The sequence below is a fragment of the Humulus lupulus genome, chromosome 3, assembly GCF_963169125.1.
Source record: "Humulus lupulus chromosome 3, drHumLupu1.1, whole genome shotgun sequence".
Taxonomy (NCBI): Eukaryota; Viridiplantae; Streptophyta; class Magnoliopsida; order Rosales; family Cannabaceae; genus Humulus; species Humulus lupulus.
The window spans coordinates 280,783,510-280,801,016 of NC_084795.1; the positions used below are offsets into that span (position 1 = coordinate 280,783,510).

Genomic DNA, 17,507 nt, shown 5'->3' on the forward strand with positions numbered 1-17,507 from the left:
CTTATATATACACATATATAAATATACTAGGAGGGCAAAACTTTATGTGGAGATCAAAACCAAAATTGGACGGGTCGGGCATTATTAACTTTATCTTTTCAATTGTTAAAAATGTAAGAGGAGTATGTAGTGTAGGAGACAAGAAAGAATGAAAACTAAAAAATGGGTTAGAGGCATGGACACCTTCCTTTAAGGTTGTATTTGGCCTCACTTCTCAAAGGTTATTAAGAGTTTTGTATGAGTAATATTACTACCAAAATACAACAGACTTGTAGGCTAATATCCAGCAAAATATTGAACAAACAAAAGGAGATATGAAATCTGTGAAACCTGAGGTATTTATAGATGTTTTGATACCTATTCATGAACCAACACATTCTTTCATGAAACATTACATTGTTTCATGAGCTATCTTAGCACCTATTCATGAATCATTACACTACTTCATGAAACATTAAATTGGCACCCATTCATGAATCATTACAATTCTTCATGAAACATTTTCAGAGAAATGTTACAGTTTCTCCAACAATTTTTTTTTGTGATTTTCCCTTACATACTCACTTTGATAATCTAATTAATAATGTCACCTAGGTACATTAACCTAACCAAATAGTAATTATTCAATTTCAGTCAATTGTTAATTCTTTAAAAAAAATAAACAAAAAAGTCAAATGTGGATAAGATTATATTACTATTTTTAGTTCATTTTATAAATTAATTAATCAAATATTAGTGCAATTATTAGTAGTTATAATTATATATGACGATATTTGTTATTCTTGTTTGATATTGGGGATTAAATATATTTTTGAGCCTTGATGATGAGTTGATGTTAAAGTTTTATGTTTGAGTCTGAGCATAGCTCTCAAATTTACTGTTGGTCTTTAATTAAAGCTATTTTTGCTGATAGAAATTTACTGTTGGTCTTTAGAGAATTGATAAAAATTTATGCTGATGATGCTATTTTTGTTGACTAGAGTTTCTTATCTGGGCATATTTCTAGAATCTTATTTTGAACATTTACATCTTTTATTATTAAAATTAGGCTTATGATGATAACATTAATTATCTTAGCGGATTTCGGTGAGATTTTATAGTCAATGATTTTAATGTTACACACACTAAAAGACCTTTTTTATTAATAGAATTTTAACAGAAAAACAATGTCTAATAAAAAATAATGTTTCTTTTGAAAAGTTGCATTTTCATGCAAAAAAAAAAAAAAATTCTTAGTATATATGAGTTTTTTTACAGGGTACTCTTTAATAAACAAAAAAAGAGATTAGATTAGATGAGTGATTTTCGTTGTAGTATACCAATTATGGTAAGTTGCAATAACTTATGTCATTATATTTAATATCCCGTTTTAGTGTTTTAGTATCTCGGGATCGATGTACGCTGTTGGGGCTTTGGGAACAGCTGGGTTTGATCTCTCTCTCTCCCTCTTACACTCACGGTAACTCACCTCTCCCATGGTATCTCTCTAAATATATAATTTTCAATTTATACGTACATATAAATACATATATATATATATATAGTACGCTATATAAATCTAAAACAAACCATATAAATAATTTAAATCATAAGGAAGAATAAATTGTCAGTCTCTTTTTCTTGTGTGATGGTTTTGATTGCTGGAGTCTTTTGTAGTAGTTCTTGTTATTGTGGATTTTATATAACATAGAACTAGTAATTGATTTGATAATTATGTTTTTCTTTGATCAAACGAAGTAATGTGTATATGTTTATTCTCAAATTGCTTTAGTATTAGACTTTAGTGGAGTTTATAATTGTTGTGCGTCTACTTATTTATAAGTTTGAATTATAATATATTTATAATTAAATAACTTTTTTATAATGTGCAGGTCTATATTGAGAGCATTTCTTTGGCGCAATACTATATTGAGATGCATTTCTTCAACATTGACAGTTGAAGTTTTTAGAATAAAAAATTTATTTCACTAACATTGTATACATTTCTTGTTTAATATTTGGTGATGATAAAATTTGATTGTAGTATAAACTATCATGTAATATGATTTTGTAATCCGAGTAGACTAAATACTGAAATGATATTTTTGAGTAATTAATAAAAAATTATTTTGTTGTATTTTCTTTTGAAATTTTAGAAATCTAACATATATAATACATTTTGGACACTCAAAGGGATATATTTTTTCTAAATCAAAATGAAAATTGTAGCTGCATTTTTTTTTAAAAAAAAATTTACATTTAAGGGCATGCAAAGCGAGTCCTAAAAAATTACTTAAAACACTCAACCAGATTTTTTAGGACTCGCATTTAGGACTCGCAATGGGAGTCTTAAAAACTTAATTAAAGACACTTAACCAGATTTTTTAGGACTCGCACCAGATTTTTTAGGACTCGCGTTGCGAGTCCTAAAAACATTCTTTTAGGACTCGCAATGGGAGTCCTAAAAACTTAATTAAAGATACTTAACCAGATTTTTTAGGACTCGCACCAGATTTTTTAGGACTCGCAATGGGAGTCCTAAAAACTTAATTAAAGACACTCAACCAGATTTTTTAGGACTCGCGTTGCAAGTCCTAAAAATGTTCTTTTAGGACTCGCAATGCGAGTCCTAAAAACTTAATTAAAGGCACTCAACCAGACTTTTTAGGACTCGCAACGTGAGTCCTTAAAACATTCTTTTAGGACTCGCAACGCGAGTCCTAAAAACAGTTTTTTAGGACTCGCAATGCGAGTCCTAAAAAACCTTAGTTTTTAAGGCTCTCAAATAGAGGACTCGCGCCCCGCGAATCCTAAAAACTTTTTTAGGACTCGCAATGCTAGTCCTAAAAATCCTTTTTTGTAGTAGTGGAGGATGAAGTCTCTTTGAATATGGTTTTCTATGTATTTTTCCCAATTGATTGTAATAAGTTTTAATTCAGTTTTCATTATGTCAAAGTTATGTTTTGTTTTAAACAATGTGATCCCATATCCTACTTTAAATTTTATGTAGTTTAACATTTGTTTTACAAGTTTTAATGAAGTAATTATTATTTCACTTGTAAGTTTTATTAAAAACTAGTGTCTATGTATAGTTGTCGTTAATGGTCCAAAGTCTAGAGTAGTTGGGTCATTACAGTTGGTATCAGAGCAAACGGTTCGTTCGCATGAAGTTCTCCTCGATACACACACTCAAAGCTCCGAATCTGACCGCCAAGTAAGTATTTAAGTTATAGTTATTATACTTATAAGTATAGCTAATGATTTTAGCATTTATGTTTTCAATTAAGTATGAGTGGAGCATTAACCTATGAGGATATCCGAGCCATTAAGGCTTTAAAGAGAATAAGATAACCAAGAAACACCGTAGGAACACTAGAGAGAATCACTCGGAGACTGTTTTTGTTCCACAGAGAAATAGGTCACCTTCAAGAGCCTAAGCAAATCATGATAAGAGCAACGGAGTAGTATGTTTTAATAATTAGACTATTTAGAGATTTTCATCCCGTAATTGAAGCCTTAGAGGAGATATGGGAAACAATAGATGATGGGGATGAACTGCCAGCAGCAATGCGATATTACTTTCTCTTAATTAGGTTCACCTCAAAATTAGAATTTCAGTTTACAAATGAGCAAAAACATAGGATTTTTACGAACCTTCCTCAAGGACATTTTGAGGCACATGATAATGAAGATTATGAAGAACTAGATGATGGTATGCTAGATGAAGGATCGGATGTAGAAGATCCTGATTTTTAGAATAGTTATTTTCGTTATTATTTTATTTATTGTTTGTTTTATGGTTGTAATAAGTGAAAACTCTTTTTTTTCAAATTAATATCATGTTATTTTGTTATCATGTATGAGTTTGATTTTTTTATTTTGCAATCATAATAGATAATAAATAAAATAAATAATGACTAAGTTCGGTGAGGGTGGATACAAATCAATGGACCAAGTTTCTATATTGAGAGTTAGGGGGCCATAGTAGTGGGAACGATTTTACTGATCCCAGCCCTCCCTCAATATGGTTAACTTTGGAACAAATATGAGTTTCGAGCCTGAGAATTAAGTCATATAGGATGATTAGAAACACACTTAGAAAATAAAGATGGCTTGTTTTTCTAAGTATAGAAACCCACTATAATAATAAAGAAGACTTGTATAATTTATCATAAGAAGTCATAATCAATAAGTTCGAGATATGTTTGTTTTAGAATAAGTTTTTGCCTTAGAACCCATTAGGTAAAGTTCTAACATGTTTCTTTCAACTGTTAGAACTCTGCTACGATGTCGCTCCGAAGATCTGCACGCACCAACGGAAACGCCTCCAACGCTGTTCCAGTGAACAATGAAGCCCCTCCAGTTCGCAGAAGGGGAGTGCGTGCTACTGCCAACCGCAACGCGCCGGCACCGCCAGTTGACAACACTGCGGAGATCGCCAGACTGTGACAACAAGTCGAGGAACTTTTGCAGCAGCAACGACAACAGGCTTAGCCCCAGACTCAGCCTCCGCCTCAGCCGCAGCCGCAACAACAGCAAATGGCCTCAGCACCCCAACAAGTTGGTCCATATGGGGGATGGCCAGTGGCGAACTACGCGCCGTATCTAGTACAACACATGGAGCCAGTTTATGAGAGGTTCCGCAAGCAGCACGCTCCAAACTTCGAAGGGACTACAGACCCCTTTGAGGGCTTTATGTAGACTCGATCCATGACAATTCTTAATAATACCATAATTAATTTATTCTTACGCAATCACCCATTTTCCACAAACAAGGCTACTAATATCACAAAACTATACTAATCATAACCACTAAATATTTCAAAAATTAAACATTATTCTATCACCACAACTTAAGTTAAATCTATTCTATAAAATAAAGACAACCTATAATCACATAAATAAAGAGGTCTAAGAGAAATGTAACATCGGTTACTACAGATTGGGGTGATTTTTTTTTATTTTGAGCATTTTTTTCAAGATCTACACGTTTGACATGCTCATATGTACATTTTTGAAGTGTAACACTTGTAAAAAAAAATATAAAAATGCAAACATAACTCATGTTTAAGACATGTTTTTGTATGTTTTCAAGTTTTACCCTTCACAAATATGTCTATGAGTATGTAAAATGTGTAGATCTTAAAAAAATACAAAAAAAAAACACTCCAAACGGATACCCAAGTGAAAAGTTATGTTTCTGGCAAGAATCGCATCAAACACCATTGAGTATCATCGAACCACCATCGAACAAAACCGTTTTTTCATGAAAATCTTGATTTTGAAGGCCTTATCGAGTTGGCATCAAGCACCATCAAGCAATCATTCGATGGGCCTTCAAAATCAAAATTTTCATGCTAAAACGACTTTAACATGTGCTTTTATGTGTATATACTATATACCCTAAATAATATTTCTAGAAATGGTATCAAAATTGACCACGTATTGATCTTATCCAATATTATCCACTACTCTGGATGCATGGCTTCCCTATATATACCATCCATTTATACCAGTGTTCTATTAACTACTACTAACATTTTTGTAGTCTTCTTAGTTAATTAATAGGTATATATTGAATTATTAAATTGTTATTGATCCTTGAAGAGTTGTTTAATTACATATGAAGATGTTGAGCATAGTGGTGGACGCACTGACTGGTGGTGACCATGGAAAAAAGATAAATGGTTCGGTAGTGCTGGCCAAAAAAAACGTGTTAGAGTTCAATCCTTTGGCTACTTCAGTTAACGCAGGCTCTGCTATTTTGGATCGTTTAGTCGAATTCGTAGGCAATGGAGTTTCTCTACAGCTCGTTAGTGGTCAAGTTGGTAAGTACATTTATAATACACAATTTATAGACTATATATATATATATTTATACGAGAATTCTCCTGTACATACTTTACTTTAAGTCCTACTGGTGGGGCTCTCAGTGTTCTCGACCTTTAAACAGTTTTCGATGTGAATTTTTTTATGACCGTGTATATTATAGCTATTTAGAGTATCAGCGCGATTTTCAGAAAATTCCGAATAGTTTACGGTACCGAAAACTTGTTTCAAACATGTTGTTGCACGCGTGACTATTTTTTTTTATGCGCGTGGAAATCAATATGTTTGAACCTAGTTTTCGGTACTGTAAACTATTCAGAATTTTCTGAAAATTTACAAAATGTTTTAAATAGTTACAATATATACGATCATAAATAAAATCATATATATATATATATAAGGGAATTATTAATTTAGTAGCTTGTTATTAGTTTCACAATTTACGATTCAATATATAAGGGCGGTTGTACTTGTAGTGTCATTATATTCTGAACTAATGTATAGCATCATTAAGATACAATATAATGTTATTTTCTAAATTACTAGCACACAGCCTTCAATTTAAGTCTTACAGGTAGGGCTCTTCAGTGTTCTCGACTCGTAAATAGTTTTCGGCACGATTTTTTTTTATGACCGTGCATATTGTAGTTGATTAGAGCATCCTGCAAATTTTCAAAAAATTTCGAATAGTTTACAGTACCGAAAACTAGATTCAAATATGTTGTTTTCCACACACATAAAAAAAATTAGTCACGCGTGCAACAATATGATTAAACTTAGTTTTTGGTACTATTGTAAACTATTCGAAACTTTCTGAAAATTTGCAGATACTCTAAATAACTACAATGTACGTGGTCATAAAAAAATCGCGCCAAAAACTGTTCGCAAATCTACAATTCTACATATTGTCTCACGTTGTGTAATTTGACCTAATAATTAATAATGCTGAAATTAATCAGGATTCAAAGTGTATACAAATTAACAAGCACACAAAAACATAAACAAATAAACACTACAATAAAATTGACATTTAATGACTCTCTATAATGACTTACACCAATGGTGTAAGTCATTAAAAGTATTAAGTGATATTTAAAGTCTAGAGGTGTAAGTCATTAAAAGTTTTTGTTGATGACTAGCTAGGTAAGTCATCAAAAGTGGTGGGAGACGTTATACTTAAAAATATGATATAATTTTTTAATTTTTTTTAAATATCAGAAATTAGGCCGAATATAAATAAGGGAAGACTTTTAACGTCTCCCCTGGGAAGACGTGCCTAGCCTCTAACGTCTCCCCTGGGAAGACGTGCCACATCGGACGTCTCCCAAGGGGAGACGTTAGAGGCTAGGCACGTCTTCCCATGGGAGACGTTAAAGGCCTCCCCTACTATATTACTTAGCCCTTTTTCTTCTTCTTCCCCGAGAGCATACGCACGAAACAGAGAGGCGGAGATGAGGCGTTTTCAGGCAATTTTTCGGGTTCTCTTTGACGATTTTGGCCAATTTTAGGCCATAAAATTCCATTTGAGGTATGATTTTATCATTTATAAGTGTTGTATAATAGTTAGGATAATTTTTATGCTTATTTTCTCTAAATATTAAGGGATTGATATTGAGATTTTAGGGTTTATAATAGTTGCGGTTTTGGATGATTTTTGGCTCATCAAAGTGGATTTAAAGCATATTTGAGGTATGATTTCAAGATTAAACAATGTATTGTAGTTATAATGGTTGAACAAATTGTTTTTGTGCTTATTTTTTTTATAGTTTTTGTGGGTTTTATTAGAAATATTAGTTTAAAGTATGAAAAATATTTTTTATGTATATTTGAGATATTACATTGTTTAATTTTAACATGTTACCACATTATTTACTATTTATAAATTTTTATTTACTATTTATTCCAAAAATTATATATTTTTAATGTTTGTTAAGTATATATATGTATATATGTTTTGCTAAAATGTATTTAATAACTTTGTCTAAATTTTTTTTTTTTTTAATTTTACATACTAAATAATAATTCAAGTTAATATGTTTATAATTTTTTAAATTTATATTATTATTTAATTAGAAAATTATATATATATATATATTTGTAATCTTTATTAACATTTAAGTAGGTTATTTATATATAGTTATATATTTTTTTATTGATTTACTAATCTTTTATTATTTAATTAATAACATAGTGCGCGCATTGCAAAAGTGAAGTAAATTTGCTATCAAGGACTATTAATTGCAAGAGGTAATTACATTATCTTATTTCTTGTTTTAGTATTATTAAACTTTTGTTAGAAGAGTTTGAATATCTTAAATATTCATCCATAGTGAAGTAGGTTCTGAGATTAAAATTGTGTGTTGCAGTGAAAACAGAAGGTTGAGAATTGTGTGTTTTAGTGAAGTAGGTTCTGGAAAATATGTTTATGTGCTGCGGAGCTATAAGGAAGAAACTTATTGTGTGTTGTTTGATTTGTTTGACTTATTGTTCACAGATGGTTAGATCACTATTATAGGGGAAATGCTGCTCGATTTTGTCTAGAATTATGTATTATATTATTATATTTGTACTGTGTTGTGCTTATTTGATTAGATTGACAGATGTTTAGGTTACTAATATAAGGGAAATGCTGGCCAATTTTCCGTATGCTTATATAGTTTTATTGTTTAATTTTTCATATACATAGGAAAAGATATGGATAGACCTAGACGTTACTTAAAGAAAGAGGTATGTATATATATAAATTTATAAAAAGTTTACAGTTTATTTATTATTAAAGTAGATATAATCAAATAATAATAATTAAATAATATATTGTACTTTATATTTTTTGTAGTTGAACACTCCGCCATATATACCAGCACAGATTAATGAAATGCGACAACAGCGGGCGAACGATATGGTGCTGATAGTTCAAAGTCATCGTCCCAAAAAATAGGTTTTTATTATTTATTTTTTCTATCTTTACTATATGTCTAGCTAACTACTGTAATATTTGTTAATTTTGTATGTTTAACAACAAATATTACAATTTTGTATATTTAGCTAGCAAAAACATATTAGATACACATTTCAGTTTTATTAATGAAAATTTAAAATTTAAATTTGCATATAATTTAGATTTTTTAATTAATATATTTAATTCTATTTAAAAAAAAAATTAATATATTTAATTTTATTAATTAATATACTGAAAATAATTATTTAATTTTAAAAAAAAAAAATACAAAAACCAATGATGACTTGTTATATGAGTCATTGAATGTCTACAAAGTCTCTCCATGGGAGACGTCATAGGTACCTACAACGTCTCCCATGGGGAGACTTTGTAGACATCCAACGTCTCCCCCTGGGAGACGTCATATGGCCACTTTAGATGGCTCCTGCAACAACGTCTCCCCTAGGGGGAGACATTAAATGTCTACAATGTCTCCCCCATATAGCCATTAAATGTCTATTTTGTTGTAGTGGAAATAAGTTATTTGAATCGTGATTTCAGAACGTTTAAGGGTCTGATTGGTTCGGGATTAGAAAACTGTATTTTTGAAAAGTGAGATTCTAAAAAGAAAATCTGAATTTAGTGACTAAAATCATGTTTTTGAAAATGTGATTGGTTCAATGTCAGTAAACTGTTTTTGAGTTTTAAAAAAATGAATCTGTGATTGGTATTAAATTTAAAAATATAACATAAACTGAATATGTGATTGGAACAACTGAATTTGAATATTATTTTAATTTTATATATTTTATATACATAGGTTGTATAATATTAAATTTTGATTTATCAATAGATTTAATTAAGTAAAATTTAATTATATTGATAAATTAAAATTTAATAATAATTATTGATTAAATTTATAACAATATTGCATTGTCATCTATAAAAATACCAGCACAACTTATTTTTGAATTGTGCATAAATGTTATAAAATGTTCCATAAACACCTTATTACTAATGGGAACATACTCAAGTCATAAAAATTGGCAAAAAAAATAAATAAATATAAGCAATGATACAAATGATAGGAGTAGAGAGAACAAACAAATTTTGATTTTGATTTTAAGTTTTTGGAAAAAAAATCACAAATCAGATAAAACGCAAAATTATTATTTTCTAAATTACAACACAAAATTAAAATTCTAATTAGAATATAATTTTAAAAAACAATCTAGCAATAAAATATTTTGGTAGGTAACACATTAAGTTTCGCTGCCAATCACATTATTCATAATTTCTAAAGATTGTACTTAAATTATTCAAAATTATGTTGCAGCGGGTAAGGTTGGTGAAGAAACTCACTTGGAGAACTGGGTTACTTCTCAGGCAACCTTGTTACCAGGGGACTCGGTGTTTAAAGGGACTTTCGACTGGGACGAATCCATTGGAGTCCCTGAAGCTGTGATTTTCAAGAACAATCATGTCGATGAGTTCTTCCTCAAGACCATTACCCTTGATGATGTTCCTGGTGAAGGTGTCGTTCGCTTCATCTGCAACTCTTGGGTTTACTCTGCCAGCAAATACAACTACGATCGTGTTTTCTTTAGAAACAAGGTAAGTGGTTTATTTTAGGAAACCCTCCATGTGTTTGGCTAAATTACTCAATGAAAATTTGTTCATTACAGATTCTGTACAAATGAATGAATCAGTAGAAGTAAGGCTAGTGTACTGTGTTTATTTTTTGTAGTCATATCTTCCAAGTGCAACACCAGCACCATTGGTTAAGTACAGAAGGGAAGAGCTTGAGAACTTGAGAGGAAATGGACAAGGAGAGCGCAAAGAGTGGGACAGAGTCTATGACTATGATGTGTACAACGACTTGGGTGAACCAGACAAAGGTTCAAACTTTGCTCGTAAAATCCTTGGAGGGAATAGTGAATTCCCTTACCCTCGTAGAGGAAGAACTGGCAGACCGCCCACCAAAACAGGTGATGTTATTTACAATTATTAGCTAGTATAAATGTATTGCAAGCTTGGGATTTCTGTTCTTTTTCAAAACACTAATTTTCTTCTTCTTCTCATGTTATGCTTAATAGATTCTAAAAGTGAGAGTAGGCTGAATCCAGTGAATCTTATGAAACCACTAGATCCTGTTGAATCTTTAGACATCTACGTTCCACGAGATGAACGAGTTGGTCACTTGAAGATGTCAGATTTTCTTGCTTATGCAATCAAGGCTTTATCTCATGCCATTGTACCTGCGCTTAAACATTTCTTTGATGAGACTCAAAACGAGTTTGATAAATTCCAAGAAATACATGACTTGTATGAAGGAGGATTGAAGCTACCAACGTCAGTAGTTGATGATATTAGGAAAGCTGTTCCTGTTGACTTGTTTAAGGAATTGCTCGGATCAGACGGTGAAGGATTCCTTAAATTCCCTATGCCTGATGTTATTAAAGGTGTTACTCATTTCTTATTATACAATCATATCCTATTATATTGTTTCTTCAAGTTGGTTTTTTTTTCTCAGTATCATACAATCATATCCTATTATACTTCTGTTATTTGAGTAGCTACTTTATTTCCTCTAATATATATACACACACACATTTGTTTCAATGATTTGTAGAGAGTAAATCTGCATGGAGGACTGATGAAGAATTTGGAAGAGAAATGGTTGCTGGTGTTCACCCTGTCCTCATTCGCGGCCTTAGAGTAATTTTGTTATTATTATTATTGATATCAAATAAATAATCTTGTTTTATTTTTGGACATATAACCAGCAAGCTAGACCATGAATTTTATGGTGATCACACTAGCAAAATTACTGAAGAACACATTCAAAATTACTTGGAGGGGCTCGCTGTATATAAGGTACTGTTCTTGACAAGATTTTCTCTACCAGAGCTACAAATATAGCTTATAGTTATAAATTAATATCTCATTTAAATTTTAGGATGAACAATTAATGCAATTCCACATTCTATGACTTAATAGGCACTCAATCAAAATAAATTATTTATATTGGATCACCATGATTCATTTATGCCATACATGAGGAGGATAAACACAACTTTTACAAAGGCTTATGCAACTCGAACTCTCCTCTTTTTGACTAATGACGGCACATTGAAGCCTGTTGCCATTGAATTAAGCCTACCCCATCCAGATGGTGACGAACATGGTGCAGTTAGTAAAGTATATACCCCAGCTGAAGAAGGTGTTGAAGGTACCATTTGGCAGCTAGCTAAAGCTTATGTAGCTGTAAATGATTGTTGCTACCATCAGGTCTATAGTCATTGGTATGAAACTATCAAAGGTTGTTAATTATATAACTAAGTTTGATTCAGTTTGAACTTTTTTTCTTACTGTCTTGAATTTTGGTTGGTTAATAGGTTGAATACTCATGCTGTGATTGAGCCTTTTGTGATAGCAACAAACAGGCAGCTAAGTGCACTCCACCCAATCCACAAACTATTGCAGCCCCATTACCGAGATACTATGAACATTAATGCACTTGCTAGGCAGACTCTTATCAATGCTGATGGCCTTGTAGAGACCGCATTTTTTCAGGGAAAATATGCTATGGAATCGTCAGCAATAGTTTATAAGGATTGGGATTTTACTGAGCAAGCATTCCCAGCAGATCTCCTTAAAAGGCAAGTCTATTAGGCTAAAATCATGTTTTATGAATCACTATAAAAGCTAAAGTAAATATTAGAAATTCATATCCAGTGTTAAAATCAACGTTGAGAAAATTGTTTTAATGGGAGACAATAGGAAAAAGATTAAGCTGGTTAAAGAGTTCTATAAATGTTTTCTAATAATCAAAACATTTTTGTTATGCTTTCCTTTTAGTAATATAATATTCTAAGGCTTTATGCAGAGGAATGGCAATAAAAGATCAAAATTCTCCTCATGGGCTTCGTATGCTAATAGAGGACTATCCTTATGCTGTTGATGGGCTAGAGATCTGGTCTGCAATCAATTCATGGGTTAAAGAGTACTGCTCTTACTACTACAAGACTGATGCCACCGTCCAAAACGACACAGAGCTTCAGGCATGGTGGAAGGAGGTTAGGGAAGTGGGTCATGGTGACAAGAAAGATGAAGCTTGGTGGCCAAAAATGCAAACTCGTGAGGAACTAGTTGAGTCATGCACCATAATCATATGGATATCTTCTGCTCTTCATGCAGCTGTCAACTTTGGACAGTACGCTTTTGAAGGGTACCTTCTAAACCGTCCCACATTAAGCCGACGGTTCATGCCTGAAGAGGGTACTCCCGAATATGAGCAGCTTAAATCTGACCCTGAAAAGGCTTTCTTATTGTCAGTTACTCCAGAATTCCAGAGCCTTATTGGGAATTCCCTTGTTGAGATTTTGTCGAGGCATGCTTCAGATGAGCTCTATCTTGGTCAGAGAGAAAATCCTGACTGGACTTCAGAAGCTGATCCCTTGCAAGCTTTTGAAAGATTTGGAAACAAACTTGCTCAAATTGAAGACAAAATTGCAACGAGAAATAATGATACGAATATGAAGAATCGAGTTGGCCCAGTCAATTTCCCATATGCTTTGCTCATGCCTAAGAGTGATCAAGGGCTCACTGCCAGGGGAATTCCTAACAGCATCTCAATCTAAAACTTGTCTCATCGTATTGATGTTGTTGTTGTTGTTGTTTTCCTTATCTTTTTATCTTTGATTTCCTGGCTTTCCCTGAAATAATTGTGTGACTAAGTGTCATGAATTTGTGTGCAAGGCTTTGTGCTTTTGCAGCACTAAATGCCTTGCACCATATGTGGTGCTTATTCTTGTATGAACCTTATTTAGTACAGAAAATTCTAAGTGAAATTAATAAAGTTTATTTGAATGCTTTCTAAGTGAAATTCTGAGTCTGATATGTTCCAAGCCTCTTGATCATATCAAAATTGTCAACATTCGTAGTTCAATACAGAAAATTCTCATTATAGTATTTGGTTATCATTTCGACTCCTTGGTTAAAAAAAGTAGTAAAAAATGTTGTAATGGTTTTAACTGTACGTTTCTCAACTTTCAATGCCTTAAACATAAAATTGGGATATAGATTAGACTTGATATTAATTAGACATTTAGACTTTTACTTTACAAATTGTTCAATGAATTCAAACCTGTGTCAAGCAGCTATATAAATTAGTATTTAAGCAATTAAAATAAAATATTTACTTTAATGTATTTATTGTTTTTGTACTTTTTTTCACATAATATTAATTGTAATTTATTTTATAACATTGACATTGGTTAATCTTTTAACATTTTTTTTCCAAAGAAATCCCTTTACTTTATTGCTCTGAAAATTATGATCATAATTGTACATGGGCTATTTCAAAATAAAAAATATAAGAATTTGAATATTTTATTTTTGAACTTTTTTCATATATAACTGTTGTGCAAATTTCTCTTGATCTATGACAACACTCTCACATGAAGATAATCCTGATTCAGAAGGATTTCTCCTTCCTACATCCACAGGAAGCAACACTCAAGCTATTTATTAATCTCTTTGAAACAATCTCAATTATTACAAGTAAAAACATACCTTAGTCTCTTTACAATGACCCTATTTATAGGCATAGAGTTCTAACGGTCTTAACGGACCTATTAAAATATAGAGTCATAACAGAATTAACGGTCATATTAACAATCCTCTACCTTGACAGATAATTCTAATTGGAATGGTTGATGAGACTCAATGTGCTTCCAAGGTCACCTTCTTCATGTAGAGTCCCAGAATTTACTTAGCTAGTTAGATAATAGTAGTAGTAGTAATAGCTAGTATTAGTTATAGTATGTTCATGACTATGAATTTTGGTTCAAGCCGAGACTTAGTTGGAAACTTCTAGCAATAGTTATGGATTTTATAAGTTTAACCTATAGTTTAAGAATATTAATTATAACATAAGGTTTGATTAATATTGCTGGTTATTAATATGATGATTATTATAACCTAAGGTTTAGATAGAGCCAATAGGATTAGGACACTTGTCATATGCATGATTATTAAGGAATTATTATAAGGGAAATATAAGACTTAGTCTTCACCAGAATATGTTAGGAGCATGATATTTAGATATTCAGATATTTAGATTCACAATTTTATTTATTTGTGATTTAGATAATTAAATAGATTTTTCGTAACTTTAGGGTAATGTAACTTCCGACCTATTTTTGACCCAGTTATGTTATGAATTTTGAAAAATAGTATTTCTAAAAAGTTGTAGATAATTTAATTAGCTTTCTAACGGTATAAATAAATTCTAAATCGGAGTCCTACAGCTCCAGATATGTTGATTTTACTGTAGGTTAGTTTAGAGTTACGGGATTTAGAAAGTTAGAAGTTAGGATTCTATTTTAAATTTAAATTTAAATTTGGATTATAATTAGAAGATTTTTATTCCTTAGGATTCTATTTTAAATTTAAATTTAAATTTGGATTATAATTAGAAGATTTTTATTCCTAGAACTCTATAAATAGGACCTAGCACCAAGCATTTTCATTCATTCTTCAAGCATTGATCAGAACCTTCTAGGTGCTAGTGAGACTATAGAGTGATAAACACTATAGAGTAAGGTTCATAGAGTGTATTTCGGTTTCGAGGTGTAGTTCGGTCATAGGAATTTGAAAGGTATTCCTATTCTTAGTTCCTTTTCTGTATTGTTACCCAATCTTCTCTATTCTTGGTTAGGCATCTAAGTTCTTCGAACTTGGGATTTCTTGTTGGTAAGTATCTTCTCGATGGTTTAGTTCATTCCTCTTCATCTCTTTCTTTTAGAAAACTCACATCTCTATTAATGGTTTTTAGGAGTGTTCCAAAATCCTGACCTTGTTCTCATCATCCCGGTATTTTGGTAAGAAAAATAGGCTAGATCTTGTATGTTTGTATGATATGTTATGTTTTTATGTTATGTTATGCTTAATATGTTATGATAAGTTTATGTTTTTATATATTATGTTATGATTTACCCTACCTCAAATATTAGACAGGGGACGTAGATGGGTTATCATACATTACATGTGATCTAACCTACCTCAAATATTAGACAGGGGACGTAGTTGGTTTATCACATGTCATAATGGCTATTATTAGTATAGTCTTATATAGTATATGTTATGATATGATTTTATGTGTATGTTTATGTGGTTAGTAGTTTTTCCTTGCTGGGCATTAGACTCATTCCTTTATGTTTATATGTGCAGGAAAATAGTTATGGCGGCAGAAAGATTCTTGGCAGCTTGAGGATGTGTATTGAGGCAGGATGGAATCGGTGGATTGCGCGTTCGATTCGAGGATGGAGTTTTTAAGTCTTTTAGTTATGATTTCTATGTATTATTTTTCCGCACTTAATTTTGTAACCAATTTATTTAAGTTATGTTTTGTTTTCAAAACAATGGGATCCCATATCCTAAAGGAATATTTATGTATTTAACCTTTACTTTACAGTTTTTAAATAAAGTTATGGTTATTTCATATGTACGTTTTCTTAAGATTAGTATAGTAGTCATTAATGGTCCAAAGTCTAGAATAGTTGGGTCGTTACACTTCATTCAACAATGACCCTAAGCAAATTCAGACAATGTTTGAACTTTGCTATTGGTAACACTTTGGTGAGCATATCAAAAGGGTTCTCTTCGGTTGATACATTTTCCAGCTTAACCTTTCCTTCTGTGATGATGTCTCGGATAAAGTGCAGCCTAACATCAATGTGTTTGGTCATTTCGTGAAACACTTGATTTTTACTAAGGTGTAAGACACTTTGACTCTCACTAAACACATTAATTACTCTTTGATCAATATCAAGTTCCCTTTGTTAATAATATAAGTTTTATTAATATGTAAGGGTAGTTTAGTCTTTTAGCCTCTCATTATTTTGGCTATATATTTTGTTGCTCTTGTAGTCTTATTTTTATCTATTTCGATATAATGAAAAACTAGCCTCTCTTTTGATTCTCTCTCAAATCTCCTTTGTCTATTTTGCAAAATTATCACCTTTGTTAAGCCTTTTAACCACAAATCTACAATTGACTGTAGATTTGCTTTCCAGCTGATGTTACAATCATTAATCTGAAACACAAAACTAGTTTGAGATCTCCTAGTGTCCACATCCCCTGCATAATATGAATCGACATAACCATGTACTTCTGGTTTGTTTGAACTTGAACCATAGAGTAACCTGATGTTATATGTCCCCTTTATATACCTCATCGTCCATTTAACAGCCTCCCAATGCTCTTTCCTTGAATTTCCCATGTACTTGTTCACCACACTTACTCCATGGCATAGATCCGGACATGTGCAGACCATAATGTACATCATGCTCCCTACAACACTAGTACAAGGAACTCTTTGCATAAATCGAATGTCTTCATCTGAGCTAGGTACTTGAGTAGATGACAATTTGAAATGTTGAGCAACTGGAGTAACTACTAATTTGGCATTGTAAAAACCAAATCTTTTAAGAATTGTAGATATGTATCCTCTTTGAGAGAGTTACAATCTCTTGTGCTTTCTGTCTCTAATTATCTCAATTCCCAAAATCTTCTTTGCTGGACCAAGATTTTTCATTTCAAATTATGCACTCAGTCAACTTCATAAATGAGCTTACTTGCAATTAACATGTCATTAATGTATAAAAGTGAGTGTCCTACTAACCTTACATTTGTTGTCTTTACATATACACAACAGTCATAGAAGCTCCTCTTGAAACCTCTTGTACCATTGGCA

The 17,507-nt window shown here is 31.7% G+C and overlaps 1 non-coding gene and 1 pseudogene across 1 annotated transcript; both read left to right on the forward strand.

The window, feature by feature from the left end:
* The first annotated feature begins 1,046 nt into the window (after positions 1-1,046).
* Positions 1,047-1,135, forward strand: LOC133828426 (small nucleolar RNA R11/Z151). The gene has a single exon (XR_009891037.1). It is a non-coding gene; the product is annotated as a small nucleolar RNA R11/Z151 (small nucleolar RNA).
* An 8,925-nt stretch (positions 1,136-10,060) lies between these two features.
* Positions 10,061-13,610, forward strand: LOC133825788 (probable linoleate 9S-lipoxygenase 5; annotated as a pseudogene).
* Positions 13,611-17,507: the final 3,897 nt, after the last annotated feature.